Genomic DNA, 18,099 nt, shown 5'->3' with positions numbered 1-18,099 from the left:
TGCACAAGTGGAACATTCCCTAGGAGATACTAAGCAAGAGGTGATATGTCAGGAGCTTGTAGCTAAAACACTTCCTCTGCTTTTGCTACAGGGTTATTTTTGACAAACGAACAAAATCTAGTTCTCAGAAACATAATAGCTTCAAGGAGCAGCTATTATGCCCTGTGCTAAGCTAAGCTAAGTATCCTTCAATATCTGCAACTTCCTGGAGGTTGAACATACCCATGGCCTCAGACTCACAAACGTATATATGATGCCAGTGCCCGTAGGGTCAGCTTTGCAGGGCATAGACACAAAGACATTTATAAAGTTAAAGTTTTGTTTCCACTATAACTGGAAAAAGTGTAATTCACTAGTCGAATTTTGTTAAACTAGGAATGATTCCACATCTCTGTTATTCCAACACCCCTGCTCTGTTTGTTATATAAACTCCTGCTCATACTTTAGATCTCCATTTAGTAGTCCTCCAGCAGGCACTCTCATGTGCTAGATACCTCAGGACTACACTACCCTTCCTGCTGTGTCTGCATCAAAGTTTTTTTCTTTTCTTAGTATTTTCTTAGGTAACTGTCTCTCTTCCCTCTAATTTATAGATTCTACACTGCATGGACTATGTCTCTCATATTATTCATTTTCTGTGTCCTCTGAACCCTGCAGAGAATCTGACATACAATGGACACCTACCCACCAGCTGTTACAGATACATAAAAGAATGATAATAATGACTAACATTTTGGGCGTACTGATTCTGTGCCAGGCACTCTACTAAGGGTGGTACATGTATTGTCTCCTTACATTTTATCAATAGTCCTAGGAGACAGGTACTGTTATTATTCTGACTTTAAGAGAGGTTAAGATGAAAAAATATGGCAGACTCAAGTATTTTCAATGAGACTCTCTGACTCCATATCCCCATCTTTTAACTCTTGCAATGTGAATTCATGAATTTAAATTAACCAGGAATTATGGAAATAGGATGTAGGCAAAGACGTATGTGTCTCCAATACCCTCCTCTTCTGATTTCTCTGGATAACAAATTTTATTCTTTGAATCTCCATGTCTCATCCCTATGTCTAACTCTCATTCTCTGGAAATAGCTTTTAAACTTCAGAGTTATTTCTGGGAACAGAAGAATCAGCAATTTCTAGGCTTGTCTGTATTTCTATCTGAAAATTATCTCTCAGTTCAAGTGAGCTACAGTATCAATTATTTAACCCAAGGGTTTTCCCTATATTTCATTCTAAACAAATAGTATTTCCAGTACTCAGAATTTGTGAGGATTTTTTCATATTTTCAAATAAAATAAACAAAACATTGTAAACTTGAAATCTTCTTTGACTTCTCAGTTGTTTATCTCCTCCACACAGAGGTAGTCATAACATGCATTTGATGTACAGCTTTCTGTCTGTCATAATTCTATATACATTTGTATCTATAAACAATAGGTAGTATTGCTTTGTTTTAAAACTTTGCATAAATACATTTTATATTGCAGGCATTCTAAAGTTTGCTTTTTTCCCACTGAACATTGTTTATATATTCACATAGATATGGGCATTATAATTACAAAATTATTACTGTAAGGGTACTGTGGTTGAAAGAAGAATGGCCTTATGCCCTATTAATAATGTAGATTTTAAGAACATATATACCAGTTGTGCAAAAATACATCTTCATTATCTTATTATATTCTAGTCTTTTTTTTCATGAAGATAGATGGTAATTGTGAGAAGTATACATTTTTTTGAAAGGCAAAAGTACTAGATCTCAGCTCCCACAAGTTTGAATATTCCAGAGTAGAGCACCTAGATAACATTTAGGTTGCTCCTCTTAAATCCTGTTTAGTACATCTTTGTACATATCGGGCAACACTAAGTTTTGTCCTAAAAATAGAAAAATATTCACGTCAGTCATTGGACCCAAGAGTTCAAAGGATATGCCAATGCTTCAGTTACCTTTTTATCAAATAATATATGACTTTGGTAAAACAGCTGAAAAAGTCTTATATCTGGCTTGTTTTCCCTTGAAAAAGAAAATTCCAACAATTAGTATCATTAAATATGTTCTGAATCAGCGGTTCTAAGCTTTAATGTGAATCAGAATTGTCTGAAGGGCTAATTAAAACACAGATTACTGCCCTGATCAGTGTGGCTCACTTGGTTGGATGTTATTCCACAAAGTGAAGGGTCAACAGTTCTATTCCCAGAGTTCCAGTTAGGACACATGCCTGGGTTGTAGGTTCAGCCCCCTGTTGGGGCATGTATGAGAGACAACTGGTCTATGTTTCTTTCTCACATTGATGTTCCTCTTCCTGTCTTTCTCACTCCCTCCTCTCTCTTTAAATAAATAAATAATTAATTAAAAACACTGAGAGTCTGTATATGTTAAATTTATCAGAGAAGAGTTAAGAACAACTGTTATAAATATATTCAGGGAACTAAAGTAGCTGTTTAACTAAAGAAAAGTATGATGACAATGGATTAACAATAGAGATTCTGAATAACAAGATATAAATTATAATATTCTGACTTTAAAGAGTGCAATAACTGAAATTCAAAACCTGAGAGGGTGAATAGCAGATTAAATATGTCAGAAGAAAGAATCTGTGACTCTGAAGGTAGTTTCCTTGAAATTATCCAATCTGAAGGACAGAAATAAAAAGGATTGTGGAAAAATAAACAGAGCCTCATAGTGCTGTGAAACAGAAATCAGCAAACTGACATGTGTATAATGGGAGTCCCAGAAAGAGAATAGAAAAAGGTAAAGAAATAATGGCCAAAATCTTCTCAAATTTGATGAGAAACATTAATCTGCACATCTAAGAAACTCCAAGAACCCTTATTAATATAAATTCAAAGTGGTCCACACAACAGAAAAAATTAAAAGACAAAGACAAAATTAGGAAAGATGCAAGAGACAAATAAGTCACCATGTACAAAGGGCCATCAATATGATTAATGGTTAACTTATCTTCTGATACAGTGGAGGCCAGAAGATAGTGGAATAACATATTCAGAATGTCAAAGGTGTGTGTGTGGGGGGTGATGGTGGTGTGGGGAGCTTTCTAGTCATGAAATCAAAATTCACCAAAACTCCTTAAAAATGTAGGTGAAATAAAGGCATTCTCAGATGAACAAAAACTGCAGACCTTTCTTATAAGAAACACTCATAAGAAATATTAAAGTCCTTCCAGTTAAAGGAAAACCACCAGATAGTAATGTGAAACCACAAAAAAGTGAAAAGCACCAGAAATAATAAATATGTGGGTTGATATAAAAGACTCTATGAATATATTTTTCTCATTTTCTTATTAACTTCTTTTAAAAATATGACTGTTTAGTTTATAACATACATAAATGGACTATATGACAACAGCATGGACAAGAGGGCATGGAGTGAAGATAGAGTAGAGAAAAGTTTATGTATTTTACCAAAATAAACTCAATATTGATCTGAAGTAATTGTGATAAATTAAGACTCATTGTGATATATAGAGTAACCAAGAGAAAATAATCTAAAATAAATAAGTTAAAAAATCAAGAGCAGGTCTCAAATAGTAAAGATATTTATTTGATGCAAAAGAGAACATCAAAAATGGCATAATAGGGAACTCCAAATATTTATCCCTCCAGTTAAGTAATGATTTTAAAAATGCTAGGCTTTCATCTCTGGCTCAACTTTAGGCTTAGTTAAAGAAGGAAGTGAAGGCTAAGGCAGAGTTGTAAATAACCTTAAAAAGTGTTAAAGAAGTGCACCAACATGGTAAACCAGTCTGCAAAGATGGGAGGGCATTTTTTTCTTTTCTCTTTTTTTCCCTTTCTTTCTTCCTTCTTTCCTTCCTTCCTTTTTTCCTCCTTTCCCTCCTTCCTTTCTCTCTCTCTTTTTCTCATTCCTTCTTTTTTTTTATTTTAGCTTCAACCATTTGGAAATTTTTATCAAATCAATAGCAAACATAGTAGAAAACTCAGTGACAAAGAATGCAGTGTATACACAACTTGTTTAGAAAGGCCACTAAACAACAAAACAAGTAAAATCACAACAAATGCCAACAACAAACCAAGAGAGATTGAGAGAATCCTGATTTCCATATTATAATATTCAAATTGCTCACTTTCAACAAAATATTGTGAAGCATACCCTTCTATGTCCCAGGTACTGTTCTAAGCACTAGCAGTATATCTATGAATAAATTACACAAAAATTCTTTTTCTCATGAAACATTTTACAAAATAAATATATTCACTAAGGAATTATTTTATTATGATAATTTTCAAATATACAGAAAATTTGAAAGGATTTCACAGTGAACTCCTATATATCCACCACCCAGATACACCGTTGATATTTTACTATACTTGTCTTATCACTTTTGTCCATGTAGCCATCTTTCCATGCATCAATCTGATTTTTTTTCTCATAGCATTATACTTAAGACTACAAAAGGGAAACAACATAAATTTCCAATAGTAGGGGTTAGTTATATGAATTGATGTGCTTCCTTACACTCAATGAAATTATATGTAAACATTCAGATTTATAATTTTCAGACTATGGAATGTCCTCTATCTAATGATAAAAAATAATATGAAACTAGTGGGCATTGTGATTTCAATACACTAAAACAAATCATGCAAATGAAAGGAATCATATGGATAAATAAAAGGCACTTTATTTATTCTACTATCTGTAGGATAGTAGACTTTTTAAAACTATATCAGAATTACTTTTATTTAGGTTTTTATTAGAGTTATTGTATTGTTTATGCATTAACAGCTTTTAAATGAACACTAAAACCATTGCCTATAATGTGTATCTAAAGTTATTTATTAAGGTATAGAACAAATTGTAATATCTATTAATTAATTGTATATTGAACATTTTCTAGTATGTACAGGTATGAAGATGAGTAAAATAAGTATTGTACCCAATAATAGTTTATAATATGTTAGAAACTGTGTGTCCATAAGAGAATAACTATATGATGACAAATAATTATGCTGTGTATATTATATTGTAGTTAAAAGAGGGGATTTTAACCTAGACTGCCTATGTTTGCTTCCAGGCTTCATTTCATATACAACCTGTTTGATGTTGGGCAAGTTACTTTACTTCTCTTTGTCTCAATTTATCATTTATAATGAGGATAAATATTATTTCTATCTCTCAGATTTGTGTGAAGACTAAAGGAATTTGTACAAGTTAAACACTTGGATTAGTCTCTGGCACAGAATAGATACTAAATAAGTATTGGCTATTAGTACTATTTAACATTAATATGTTGTTTTTAAGGTTCAGGAAAACATCTACCAATAGTGTATTTATATGTGTTTAATCCATATGCTTTAATAAAGTAAGGATAACATGAATATGTTTACATGTTCAGACATTAAAACTAGGTTTTACTTCAACATGATATTTAAATTACTTTTTAAAAACTTTATTGGCAAACAGCTATCTAGAAATGGGAGGAAAACCCATTTCTAACTTAAAAATTATTTCAAATTATTTTAGGGTACAGATCAATTCACTGGAAAAAGTCCTGTGCTTTCTAGTTTCTTAGCGGTGGTGCATAAGTTTTCTAGATTTATGGCATCCTTTTGATCTTGCTCAGGGATTACATTTGATCAGAACAGGTGATCAGATTAAAAGCAATTTCTCTTTAGTTCTAAGCTAAATGTCAACAGAAAACTAAATCAAAAGAAAACTTTCTTTTGGGTTTTTAGAATATATTGTGTAATTCCTTCATAAATAAAAATACATATATTTAAATATTTTTTTGATAAATAAGGAGAGAGACACATGGAAATTTAGGTACTTGTCTTACAAATCACCAAACTGAAAAGAGCATATTTATTTACTTATTTTTGTCTTTACCTCATTTTCATAAGGAATTTGAGGTGAAAAAGTTGCCAGTTTTTAATTCTCTTCTCTGTGAATGTTTTAGTATCATTAAATGGGAATAATTTGGATCACAAGCAAGATTATGATGGAAATGATGAAATGATGTAATGACTTTGGAGCGAGTTTTATCCTGTCTCAGAAGAACTCATAATTGGATTGTGTTTATGGGAGAAGATGAAGAGGAGAAGAGATACAAAAATAGAGTAACTCCTTTCTCTTCATCTGACTACCCAGTCTGTAGCACAGACTTTTTATTTCCAGGAGGGCACAAAGAACTGTTTGCTTTCCCTATTCCATATGTAAAGTCCTCTTAATGAGAAGTGTTTTCATAAAGTGGAATTTATTTTGAAGATTCTGTTTTATTCATTGTGCTATTTTTGTATAAGTTTTATAGAGAAACTGATGTTAAACATGTGAGTTTTTAATAACTTGATGTTACATGATAAGCATTGGGAAAGGGTAAATTCAGGGAGTGGATGGTATGGTAACACTGTGTGGAGTCAGTTGCAGAACTGCAGGTTGGTAAACATTTTTTTGCTAAGTCAGGAGATAATTTAAGATTACCTACATGATTGCCCTATTTCTTAGCATCCTTGGCAATGTTTGTCAAGACAGAATGAGAGAGTGCCAGGTCTTAAATATTCACTAGTGCACTGCTTTTCCTCATGCTAATGCATTTGATTATTGAGGAAGACTGTCTGAATAGTGATGAAGACAAGAGTTGACGGGAGTGAAGTGGGAGATTAGGGTTATTTTTTGAGTAAAAAAAAATTTAAATTTTAGATGTGAGGCATGAGCTGGTGCATTGTTGTGATGAAGCTGCCAGTCACCAGTTTCCCATTGTGCAGCTTTCTGAGTCATCCGAATAATTTCTGTGGCGGAATGTTCAAGCTTAAGCAAAAGTTGATGCAAATTGTTGCTCTACTTGCTCAATCATTTTGCATGTGATGGCCACACAGTACACACGCTCACTCAACTAGTAGTGAAGTCATCACTGTTCACACAAGCACATTCCAGTCTACTCTTTTTGACTTCTGGATTACATTGATGTCACGCAAAACCATTCTCATTACATTAACAATGGTTGGACTTTTTCTGACAGACCTTGTGTGTGTGTGTATTTCCTGTTGGGAAAAGGACTATTTCTAGTCCAGCTAATATCTATGGTTTTTTTGGATTTTTTAAAAATCCTGATAATGGCTTTAATTGTCTTTGTTAGAGATAATCTGAAATATTCTGAAAGATATTTTACCTCATAAACTTAGTTAACTTTAAAGCACACTTGGGATATTTAAATGTTATGTTTGGAGTCTGGTTTATGAAAAAGCACAATTTTGGTAGCTCTTTAACTACTTTTTAGATTTTAAAGTATTAAGTGTCACCACATAAATTATACAAAGTTGCTGACATTGGGGAAAAGTTGTACACATTGCTGCATGTGGGATTTGACCACCTCCTCTAGGACACAATACTTGAACATCGTGAGATGCAATAAAATCTCATTCTGTGCAGAGCTTTCCACAGCACCTCTACCCTAACTTGCTCCATAACACTGTGCCACACAATTCAATAGAGAGTGAATTTATTTCAACTTGTTTATTATATAAGGGATGTAGTCTGGAGTGAAGACTTTAGTTGGATTTGAAATGAGATGGAGCATTAATGAGATAAAAAAAACAGAAAGTCTGTTCTACTTGGCAGGAATTCCTAGAGAGGTCAAGAGTTAGGTAGATTGAAGAGCCAAAAGTGAATTTAAATACATAAATAGAGGGAAGAATATCTGGTGCAGGCCCATTATCTATGATATTAGCCTGAGCAATAGACATACTTTGTTTTCAAAAGGGGGATATATTTAAAGAAAAATTAAATGCAAGGAAAACCTTCAGAGCAATGTATAGAAATCACATAAAAAGGTACCCGTGCTGCTGCCGCCAAGTCCGGGTCCATCTCTGCGCACCACCAACACCATCCCGCCGTGCACACCCAATTCCTTTTGGTTCTAAGTCCAATATGGCAACTCTCAAGGATCAGCTGATTGTGAATCTTCTTAAGGAAGAACAAACCCCCCAGAATAAGATTACAGTCATTGGGGTTGGTGCTGTTGGCATGGCCTGTGCTATTAGTATCTTAATGAAGGACTTGGCAGATGAACTTGCTCTTGTTGATGTCATGGAAGACAAATTAAAGGGAGAGATGATGGATCTCCAACATGGCAGTCTTTTTCTTAGAACACCAAAAGTTGTCTCTGGCAAAGACTATACTGTAACTGCAAACTCCAAGCTGGTTATTGTCACAGCTAGGGTACATCAACAAGAGGGAGAAAGCCATCTGAATTTGGTCCAGCGGAATGTGAATATCTTTAAATTCATCATTCCTAATGTTGTAAAATACAGTCCCAACTGCAAATTGCTCATTGTTTCCAATCCAGTGGATGTCTTGACCTATGTGGCTTGGAAGATAAGTGGCTTTCCCAAAAACCATGTTATTAGAAGTGGTTGCAACCTGGATTCAGCCCGGTTCCGTTACCTAATGGGGGAAAGGCTGGGAGTTCAACCATTAAGCTGTCATGGGTAGGTCCTTGGGGAGCATGGAGACTCTAGTGTGCCTGTGTGGAGTGGCGTGAATGTTGCCTGTGTTGCCCTAAAGACTCTGCACCCTGATTTAGGCACTGATGCAGATAAGGAACAGTGGGAACAAGTTCACAAACAGGTGGTTGACAGTGCTTATGAGGTGATCAAACTGAAAGGCTACATATCCTGGGCCATTGGACTATCTGTGGCAGATTTAGCAGGAAGTATAATGAAGAATATTAGTCGGGTGCATCCAATTTCCACAGTGATCAAGAAAAGAAGACCTTTTCCTTAGTGTTCCTTGCATCTTGGGGCAGAATGGAATCTCAGATGTTGTGAAGGTGACTCTGACACCTGAAGAAGAGGCCCATTTGAAGAAGAGTGCAGATACCCTTTGGGGGATCCAGAAGGAGCTGCAGTTTTAAAGTCTTCTAATGTCATACCACCTCGCTGTCGAGGCTATAACAGGATTTTAATTGGAGATTGTGCATATTGTCCCTATGATCTGTGGTTAAAAATATCAGTTTCCTAAATATAGAAGATAGAAATGATAATGGTCCATAAAACCCTGCATCTGTATCCTGATGCTGGAAGGTACTTATCTTGTGTAGCCCTAACCTGGTTAGTGTGAAATAGTTCAACCTCCTCAAAGGCACCACTGCCAATGTTGCACATACTACAGTTGCCCTTCAAATGGGGCGTGTATTCACTCTGTGCTATATAACTTGTGGTTCCTTTACCCAATGTGCCTAGTCCAGCTTTTTTTCTCCAGTCAATCCCATCCTGGGATCCAATGTATAAATCTAATATTGCATGTCTTGTGCATAACTGTTCTCAAGGATCTTATTTTGTGTACCATATGAATCAGACTAGTGTACATTGCCATATAATGTAAAATGAAAAGTCTACATATAAATAATGCAGCCAACTGTCCAAGTGTCATACCAACTAAAACACCAAATAAACCTTAAACAGTGAAAAAAAAAAAAAAAAAAGGAAATCACATAACAAGTAAGTTGTCCTTTGTTTTCCAGTCCTTGAGAAAGCATCCTGCTTCTGCTATCTGACCAGAAAGACCACTGAATTCCTAGGCAGGGAGTTCCTATTGTCAGAGAATAAGATGCTGTGTGTACATAACAACAGGACTTGCAGAAGGCTGTGGCTGAGGCATCTGTAGAGCAGACGAGGCATTAGGGCCCTGTTAGGCTGACTGAATGAAATATTTGTTGGTTAAAAGTAAAAGGAGGAAAATTAAAGTCTGTCACGAAGAATTCTAATTGCTTACTTATTTAAAAATGACAAAGCCCTGGGCCCCAGAAGCTAGGACATAGCTCAGAAGGGATGTTTCCTGGTGGATAAAACAGTGAACAGGGAGGAATTCCAGTCACTTGAGTCTGTACTTGTCTCTCTCATGCACATACATGTACTTGACCTGAGAGGGATTGCTCTTGTCTGAGACCAAGTATTCTCTCCCATGCCTCACATTATATGTAGCCAGAGGTAAAACATCAAAGCTGAAAAACATCTTTGAGAAGGGAAGAGCCTTTCCTACTTCATGTTTACTTTAATAGTTTTTTCTGTCTTGACTTCATAGCCAAAACTATTCATGTAGCCATAACCCTAAGTTGTTGTGCTATTTGCATACCTAACATAATGTGCAAATGGCAGTGGTTGATAGAATTTTATCTAAGGTCTAATTGCGCCCGGGGAGGCTTCACAGGCTCTAAATACCTGCTTTTATCTTATACATCGAGAAGCCCATTCAAACTTTCAGGGCTCTGCCAAGTTGGCAAAAAGAGTTGGCAAACTTCCCATGCTGAGTTTCTTTTATTTTGAAGGTTTTGAAGTGAGTCTGATCTGGTGAGTGAGGTTGTGATAAATATTGTGTGAAGTCTGGTAAGGTCTCTTATTTGTTGACCGTAAGCTTTTCATAAATTCACATGAATGAGAAACATCATTGCTTTGCAAGGGCATTTTCTTTTTTCTGTTTCTTTAAAGTGATCTTAGATTCTTTTCAGTTACCATATGAAACATAAATTCTCCGAGCAAATGCTTATTTTGACAGAGAACTTTCGAGATTCATGGTGAAAGTTTAAACAGGTACTAATTGATAGGATTTAAATACTGTGTATAGTAATTAGTTATGTTAATAAAAAAAAACTAAAACATCTTTTGTATTTTTTCTTTAATCTCCTGGCAAGTTTTTCTTCAAGACTTAAAATGCATGATTTAAACAAATTAGGTGAGGGAAATTCTTTCACATTTCCTAAATGCTGAACACAAATTATGGGTGGGGGTTTATTTTATCACATAGCTTCTAAAATGAAATCCCTGAGTAGAATAAATTGCAGATAATTGCTGCAGAAGTAAGGATACATAAAAAGCTCACTAAATATTAAATACTTGAGTATGTTTGATCTGGTATGTCTAGACTCCTCCTAATTGAATGAAATAGCATTAAAACAAAGTTTTTATGACTCTCACATAGCTTGGTTATATATTTTTTCTAGATATTTGTCTTCCTTAAGATTATTACAAGCCACCATTATATTGTTCTAATTAATAGTTCATATATAATGATGAGATACAAAATTTCTTCTCCTCCTTGTTCTTAAAAAAGAAAAAAACACTCCTGAAAATACTATGCTATTTTTTATTCTAAATTCTGAAACATTCTTATTCGGGCCTTTCTCATTTAATTCAACTTTTATGGATGTTATACTTTTCTAAATGCTGTAAGTGACTTCTTCACTGGCTTTGTAATAAAGTGACTTCTTCCTTAATCATTTTTTGAATCAAAAGTAAGGTTTTGCCTCATTAATCAGGGTGAGGCAAAGTAGGTTCACAGTTGTTTGTTTGGAAAAGTAATACAATAAATAATACAGAAATGAATTATGTGTTTAGCATACTTACAACTTTCTACCTACTTTTGCCCCACCCTGTATTGTAAGAGACTTAGGACCAGAGGCAGAGTAGAAACCTTGATTCTCTCTGAGACCTAGGATAATAAGACACATACATCTAATAGTTCACTGGAATTGAGCTCCCCATATATAATAAGGAATTATTGCGAAGAAGCAGCTACTTAGCCAGATGTCATTTCCCAGTTTTCCTTGCATCTAAGTGGAATCTGGGTCTAGTTTTCATAAATGGAATGTGAAAAAAATGACGTGTCATTTTGGGTCAAGGACGTTAGGAAGCAGGTGTGACTTCTCCATACTGTTTTTCCATCAGCTGGCTGACTAGAGAAGCCTCTGAGGACATAGGGAATGTCAGAGCCACAAGATTGAAGTAGTGTGGGTCTGCATCACCACGTGGAGGAAAGTTGTGCATCAACAAGAAATTACCTTGGACTGGTACATGAGCAAACTTCTGTTGTGTGAAACCATTAAATTTTTAGAGCAGCTAATGTTACTTTTACTACTACAGATGAAATCTTGCTGTTTGTCTTCCTTGGAGGGGCCTCCTACTCCTGTTGACCAGAGAAAAACTAGAGAAAAGCTGCTTTAATGTGTGCAGCAGCACCAAGACCTGATGGATTGGAGAAGTGTGCTCTACCAAAAGACCTACGTTGTAATGAATGTCTTTGACAACTTGTACAAAGTGCTGACTACAGAACTCAGGACAGCCATGACTGGGTCTTCTGTGGCATTCAAAGTAGTATTAAAAAAATTTTTTTTTCAGACGAGAGGGAAAGGATAATCACAATTCATTTAAGAATATTCTAGATGTGGAAGAACAATCGCACACCTCCAGGAATAAGGTCTCATTGAACTAGAAATAATTGAAGAACCAGAAATAAACTTCATCAAAACAAGGAACAAGTGCTTTCAAGAAGATTGAAGAAAAAACAGTTAAGAAGAGTATCTAAAAGTATTATGGAACTAAAAAAAAATAATCAAAATTTTACCAAACTTAGTAAATAAGCTGAAAAAGAAAGTAATCTTCCTACTTATCATGCAGAGTTAATGTTATAGAAGTTCAAGTGAAATGTTTCACAATATAGTGTAAAAAAAATCCATTTAATTATAGAACTAACTATGAAAAACTGTGAGAAATATACATGGAAAGCAAAGTGCAAATTTTATAAATCCCCTAAGGATCTGAGTATCCTGTTTTGCTTAAGAAACATTTCTCACCTCAGAATTCTTAAAATATTCTATTTTCTAATGCTATTATTTTTTTGGTGGTTAGTTTTTTAAATATAATTTTATTTCTTTTGTATATAGGAGTTTAACTATTTTTTTCCTGCATGGATGCCAACTGTCAATGCCATTTAATGAAGTATCCTTTTCCATTGATTTGAAATGTAACTTTTGTCATGTATTACATCCTCTAAGTATGTAGTTTCTCAATTCTATTTTTTTCTGATATTTTATCTATTCCAGTCAACATATCATGCTATATGGATTATGGGATCTTTATAGACTGTGAAATATCTGATAAGGAAAGTACTCTTTCACAAGTTTTTGCAAACATTTTTGGATTTTATTTATTATATGAACTTTAAGATCATCTAGCAGTTTACATCAGTCACAATAAAGCACTGAAATTGTAATTCTTTCAGTTCTTACTCTGTCTTTTACATGGTTTTAAAGTTTGTTTATGAAGATATTGTACCTTTATTATGAATTTATTCTTCATGTTTCATTGCTTATATTGCTTTTATGAATAGGATTTATTTTTTCATATGCAGTAATAATTGGTTATTATTACATTACTAGAATATTGCTTGAGTGTTTATTTGAATCCAATTACCATATTGAAATCTTTAACTGTATTTGTTTCTTAAATCTGAAATAAAGACATTTTATCTATTTTATTTCCAATATTTTAATTAATTATGTACTTTGGGAGTCTCATTTCACTTGCTAGAACTTCGGAGAAAATGTTAAAACAATAGTGGTGCAACAAAACTAGTTTTTTTTTTCTGCTTTATTTGAATGTAAATAGCTTCAGTGTTTCAGTATATTTAGTATCTATTCTTGAATTTTGGTTAAGTAGTCTTTAAGATGAATTCTGTTATGTTTACATCAGAGTTTCATTTGAGGTGGCTGCTGAACACAGTAGTCCCTCTCTATATCGTGTTTCACTTATCATGGCCTCACTGTATCGCGGGATTTTTAAAAATATTATATTTAATTATTTATCGCGGATTTTTCACTATATCGTGGGATTTTGTGGTACTGTATGCGTATGTTGTTAAAGTTACTTAGGTTTAAGAGTGTAGAATATGTTTAAGACCATAAGTAGTGTTTATAAAAGTGTGGAAAAGGTTAATAAGTGAGTGGGAATGGTTTATAAGAGTGTGGCAAGGGTTTATAAAGCCTTAAATATACATAAATACTAAAATAAATGTAAGGTTCCTACTTCGTGGATTTTCACCTGTCACGGGGGAGTCTAAAATGTAATACCCATGATAAGTGAGGGAATACTGTATTATTAAATACCTTTTAAGTATTTGTTGATATAGTTATATATACTGTTTTTCTCCTCTTATTTGTTAGAGATAATTTTGGTATATCACACTCCAAGAGAGAAGAAGGCAAGAAGAGTTGTACTTCATATAAAAATATAAAGACTGGTTCCTCTCTTGTTAAACATTTAACAAGTAAGGGAGATGAGACTAAAGTGTTTATATCAGCACTGCATAGGATATAATTCAGGTGAATTATGCAGTTAATAGAGGAAGCACAGAAACGAATGAGGTCTAGACTACACAGGAAAGATTTCTTAAAGAATGGCAATCCCTAAGGCTAGAACAAGACAGAACAGGTTTATTCATGAAATTGTGAAAGTATAGACAACATTAAAGAACTGAAAATTGTATATATAAGAAGTGGTTAAAGTTATTCAGCTTCTGGAAAGGAAAATTAGGGTGGTTTAAAATATATGAATATGATACAGAAGATCATTTGGTTTTCTCCACTAGAGATAGATAAGAGAAATGACTAAGCTACTAATTATAACAAAGAAAAACATAGCAATGGATTTTTCTTTTTTACCCAAAAAGCAGTGCTTTGTAATTCTAGAAATTTTCCTACTTTTCTGCTTGAAAGCCAGAATGAGGAGACCTATTCTAGAGCCAAGAGATTGATTTTATGGAGTATATTCAGGAAAACAGTCCTGCTGATTAGTGATCTGTTCACTCCTGAAACATTTAGGTGTTCAAAACTGTAGAGAATGAGGAGATTAGAATCTTTAGGTAGGTTCTCAGAACCTAGAACATCATAAAAGATCATGAACTAGAGACTTCTTTTAAAAATGGTGAAGTATAAAGTCAATGTATATGCATTGTCTTCTTTTAAAATTCTTTGTTTATTGAGTTTTAGAGAGAGAGAGAGAAGGAGAAAAAGAGGGAGAGAGAAATAAACATTGATTTGTTGTTTTACTCATTTATCCATTCATTGATTGCTTCTTGTATGTGTCCTGACTGGAGATCGAACCAGCCATGTTGGCATATTGGGATGATGATCTAACCAACTGAGCTACCAGGCCAGAGTCTGTACTCTCTTTTTATAAAATGCCACAAAAACAACAGAAAGAAAATAAAAATTACTTCATATACTATGATTTGCCATTCTTGGACACTTTACTTTGATTCACCTCTAAGATAGCTGGATTTTATTCTTATAAAAAGAGCTTACAATGCGTTATTGTTTGAATTCTCTCTTTCTTCCTCTCCAGCTTCTTTCCCAGCTGAGTTTAACTATTTTAACTATCAGAATTTGGACTTCTGGCCAAGATGGCGGTGTAGGTAGACACACTTTGCCTCCTCGCACAACCATAAGAAGGATTACAACTACCTCAAAACAAAAAGCAACCAGAACTGCCAAAATTGAACTGTATAGAAGTCCAACAACCAAGGATTTAAAGAAGAAATATTCTTCTAGATGGATAGGAGGGGCAGAGCCAGGGAGCCAGGGTGGAGAGGGCACAGTGTGGTGGATGCGAAGCAACAGTAGCAAGGCAGTGGCTCTGGCCAGTGGAAGAGTGGTCCCACATTTATGTGTGGTGGATAAAATCAGGGGGGATACCTAGGGAGTGATCCTAGCCCCAGGATAGACTGTGAAGTTCATGGTTCCAATGTCAGGAAAATAAAGCCTCATAGCTTCTAGCTGTGAAAACCAGTGGGAATTGGGGTGGTGGAAGAAACTACCCCTCTCTCCAGAGAGTCCCTGTAGAGGACCTCCATTGTCCGTAAACATATGCAAAGCCACCACTCTAGAAACCATCACCAGGGCAACAGCTAGAGTGGCACCAGTTATATGCAGGAAGCGAGTGAAGTTACTGATAAAGGGGCAAGGACAACATTGTTACCTCACTGACCCCTCTCCCACATACAGTGCCACAAAACAGTGAAACAGGTCATTCCACACTCAGAGGCGGATTTAATGGCTGGCGCACTGGGTATTCACCCTGGGTCCTGACTTCTGAAGGGCCTCGCAACTTTACAACTTGTACATAATTAAAATTGCACATATAAAACCAAACTTGGTTTCATTAGAAAAAAGCGTAAAGTTGGGGTTTTGCGGGGCCCTTCAGAAGTGGGGGCCCAGGGCGCATACCCGGTGCATCCGCTGTGAAATCTGCCTCTGCCCACACTGATGAATACCCAAGGCTCTGTCCTTTACAATGTAACAGGTGTGGCAGCTCCACGTAATACACAGAAGACAAATTGAGGAGACAAAGAAATACAGCCCAAATGAAAGAACAGATCAAAATTTCATAAAAAGAGCAAAGAAAAAAGGAGATAGCCAACCTATCAGATGCAGAGTTCAAAACACTGGTGACAAAGTTTCTCAGAGAAATGATTGAGTATGGCAAACACATAAGGGAAAAAGTAATGAAGAAAAATTCACAGAAAATCAATGGTGAAGGGAAGAAAGCCAGGGTTCAAATCAATGAATTGGAACATAAGGAAGAAACAAACAGTGAACTAGTACAGAATGAAGAAACAAAGATTTTTTTTTAAATGAGCAGAAAATAAGAAAACTCTGGGACATCTCTGAAAGTGCCAACATCCGAATCATAGGGATACCAGAAGGAGAAGAGGAAGAGCAAGAAGTTGAAAACTTGTTTGAAAAAATAATGAAAGAAAACGTCCCTAATCTGGTAAAGGAAATAGACATAGAAGTCCAGGAAGCACAGAGTCCCAAACAAGTTGGACCCAAAGAGGACCACACCAAGACACATCATAATTAAAATGTCAAAGGCTAAAGATAAAGAGAGAATCTGAAAAGTAGCAAGAGGAAAGAAGAGAGTTACCTACAAAGGAGTTCACATAAAACTGTCAGCTGATTTTGCAAAAGAAACTTTGCAGGCAAGAAGGTACTGACAAGAAGTATTCAAAGTGATGAAAAGCAAGGACCTACAATGAGATTACTCTATCCAGAAGAGCTATCATTTATAATGGAAGGGCAGATAAAGTGCTTCCCAACAAAGCAAAGCTAAAGGAATTCATCACCACCAAGCCCTTATTATATGAAATGTTAAAGGGACTTATTTAAGAAAAAGAAAAAATTAAAACTATGAATGTTAAAATTACATCAAACTCACAACTACTAACAACTGAATCTAAAAAACAAGAAACAAGAACAAACTAAATAAACAACTTGAACAAGAACAGAATCATAGATATGAAGATATATGGAGGGTTATCAACCGGGAGGACGTGGAGGCGGGAGTGTGGGGAAAAAGGTACGAGGATTAAGAAGTCTAACTGGTAGGAACAAAATAGACAGGGGGATGTGAAGAATAGTAAAGAAAATGGATAAGCCAAAGAAGTTTTATGTACGACCCATGGACATGAACTGAGAGGAGAATTGAGGGAGGGAAGAAGGGTACCTGGCAGAGTGGGGCAAAGGGGGAAAATTGGGACAAGTGTAATAACATCATCAATAAAATATACTAAAAAAAAGAAGTGACAAAGGAAAAAAATGATCACAATTGGCATGCTACAGTTGACACACTTCTTCACACATTACTCTCTCACTCTTCACTCCCACTTGGCCATCTTCCCTGTGCACTGCTCAAACATCACCTACTTTATGTACCTTTCCTGTCCTCTCCATTTAGATAGAGCTGACTTCTTTGTTTTCTGCTCCCATTGCATCTTCACCTTTCTTTTATCTTCCACCTATAAATGATATGCTTTTGCTTTGTTTTTCTTACTTTATGAACCTTGTGGTAATCAGGCCCTCCTCTATCTACTCCCTCCTCCAGAAGCTTCTTTACTCCACTAGGGCCAACTTTTAGCAGAACATTAGCAACATGCACACACTGCAATTTAGGTTTTACTGAAGATTTCCTGAGAAGGCAGGAGTGAGGATTAACATCATTCACCACTAAGCAGAGACTTAATAAAAGTGGGTTGGATAACTTCATTTTTCCTGAAGCAGAATGTTTCATATTGTTCTAATATTACCTCTTCATATGGGAAATATTATAAATTTTGATTTTTGTCATCCCAAGCAAGTTACTTGTCACCCTCAGTTTACATAAACTACTCACCAGAACAAAAGCTTCCATTATTTCTGAAGCTTACACCTTTGGAATGCCTTTTACTTGACCTGAGTCTTCACTCGTGAAAACTCATCTCTTTGGGGTGGGGGCAGATTGAATGAAT

At 35.2% G+C, this 18,099-nt stretch overlaps 1 pseudogene; it reads left to right on the top strand.

Moving 5' to 3' along the window:
• Positions 1 to 7,893: 7,893 nt before the first annotated feature.
• LOC150003183 (L-lactate dehydrogenase A chain pseudogene) lies at positions 7,894 to 8,896 on the top strand (annotated as a pseudogene).
• Positions 8,897 to 18,099: the final 9,203 nt, after the last annotated feature.

Source organism: Furipterus horrens, unplaced genomic scaffold (assembly GCF_987537825.1).
Source record: "Furipterus horrens unplaced genomic scaffold, mFurHor1.1.pri manual_scaffold_8, whole genome shotgun sequence".
Lineage (NCBI taxonomy): Eukaryota > Metazoa > Chordata > Mammalia > Chiroptera > Furipteridae > Furipterus > Furipterus horrens.
Note: the sequence above shows the minus strand (reverse complement) of the source record. Positions and strands in the feature narration are given on the sequence as shown.